General features: G+C 34.1%; 1 pseudogene; it reads right to left on the reverse strand.

Annotated features, from left to right (window-relative positions):
- Positions 1-436: 436 nt before the first annotated feature.
- Positions 437-1,617, reverse strand: LOC148571554 (protein IQ-DOMAIN 33-like; annotated as a pseudogene).
- Positions 1,618-2,179: the final 562 nt, after the last annotated feature.

The raw sequence follows: 2,179 nt of genomic DNA on the forward strand, positions 1-2,179 counted from the left end.
ATTTCAAAATTTAAATAATCTAAAAGACAAAAAAAAAAAAACACATTTAACAAAATTATTTATCTTTCCATAAACCCTAATCAATTTGTTCATACCAAAAAATGAAACAAAATTAAAAAATATTAAAAAAATCACTTTGTTCTTGCTGGGTTTCTCCCCGACCTTCACATCCCTTCTCTTTGTTTGTAATTTCTCTTTCTTCTCTTTAATCTCGTATCTTCTCCCCGGTAAAGAAGACAAAGAAGCTTCCTCCATTGCGCCCTGGCAAGGTTACCGCAGCTTTCCCGCACGCCTCACCCAGCCAAGGAGAATGTCGTCGCGTCAGAGAGCGTCGCCGTTTTCCTCGTTCCAGAGAGCGTCGCTGTCTTCCTCATTCTTCATCACCGTCGGCAGTCTCTCCCTTCCGGTAACTCCCTCCCTGCACTATCCATTCCTTCTATGCAAATAGTTTTAAGATGTTTACCTGTTGAGAGAAAGCATAAGCTAGTGCTCTTTCTCTTCTGGTTGATGCCTCCATTCTGTTCTGCATTCGCATTTTCGATACATAGCTACTCACAGTGCTATCATCCCATTCTTCCTGAAAATCTCATGAACTATGCTAGTTAACAGAATTTGATTGATGGCAAATTATAGCTAAATTGATAAGCTTAGCACCTTCAATCACCCTTTTAACACTTTTTTATTTATGCAAGAATAAGATGAGCTTTGGTGAATTATTTTAAGCTAATCTGAATTCAAGTCTTTGAATTTATGACAACATTTCAAGTGAACTAAAGTTAGTTGTTTTTAACAAAATCATGAGCTGTTACTTGCTAGTTTCATGAATTAACGTTGTCTTCTGTTATACCTTCTGGTTTGTTATATAACTCCTTTTCCGGCAATGAATATGCTGGTAAATGCTCAATTTTTCGCCTTTAACCGAGAATATTTCGGCCAAATTTGCAGTTTGCACTTCAACTGATGTTCCTATGGCTTTCTATCTAGACTTTCAGTTACTAAATTGAGATGAACTTCACCATTATTGCATCTGATTTCATCCTTTGGACTCCTTAACTGAAATTTACAGCACAATAATCATAAGAAGAAGGGAAAAATACTAAGCATCATATAAATAATGAATTTATTGATGTAACTGATGTGAATATATGCAAATTGATGTAATTGAAGTTTGTTGAGCTAACCAGAAAGCTTCTATATGCTGATTGAATCTGAATTGCTGCTGCTTCTTCACTTAAGAATGTAGAACTACTTGAATTTGGCATTTCTTCTTGTTCTATTACATTCTCCACAGTTTCTTCACTTTTGGCATCTTCTCTATCACTCAAGTTCTCTTCTATTATTGGTTGTGTAACTGTAACTTCAGAACTCTTAAGTGAAGCTGAATCCTCTTCTGCCATAACTAAATTGAATTCATTTTCACACAAGTATGATCTAACAGAACCCCATCTTCGATTTTCTGTCGAATTTTGCCTACCCTGAGAAAAAATAACAAAATTTGTGATATGATCAAGAATTCTTGCAGCATAGCATTTTTGAGAGACTCACTTTGCTTTCATATGATGCAGTGGAACGGTTTTTGGAGAAGACACGTCTTACCAATTCTCCAGTAAAACCCATATCTTAACTAGCTTTATGAATTTGAGAAGAATCAAAAGAAATAAGAATTCTAAATAAGATTTATATTAATATGGACAATGCAAAGATATAGCATATAGAGGATGATGCTACTAAAGTGATAAAGGCCAAGCTACATTCTCACTTGTCCTCACAGTATTAGATAATAATGTAATCTTAGCCTTAATATTTTCTTAATATGTGGCTATGTGCACCAAAACTTTAAAGACACTTATTATTGTTACTAATGGTATCTTATAATATAGTGAAATCACATGTTAGCTAGAATTAAATATGATCGTGATGTATATGCAGGGATTTGCAGAGTTGGAATGCTGACTCTAAATCAAAGAAAAAAAAAAGAAGCTGGAAAGTTAAAAAGAAAAAAAAGGGTATATGGATTTAAGTGCAATGTTTTTTATTGCCTTTTTTTTTTTTGCATATATACTTTTTGCACATGGCTTGTAGAGGATAGGCTTCTAAAAAAGTTTTGCTTAATGCTGGGGTTATGTACTCTCTTTGGTCATATTTGTGATAACCTTCTTGGTTAGAAAATGTCTTATTC

The sequence above is a fragment of the Arachis ipaensis genome, chromosome B3, assembly GCF_059453495.1.
Source record: "Arachis ipaensis isolate K30076 ecotype BB chromosome B3, ASM5945349v1, whole genome shotgun sequence".
Taxonomy (NCBI): Eukaryota; Viridiplantae; Streptophyta; class Magnoliopsida; order Fabales; family Fabaceae; genus Arachis; species Arachis ipaensis.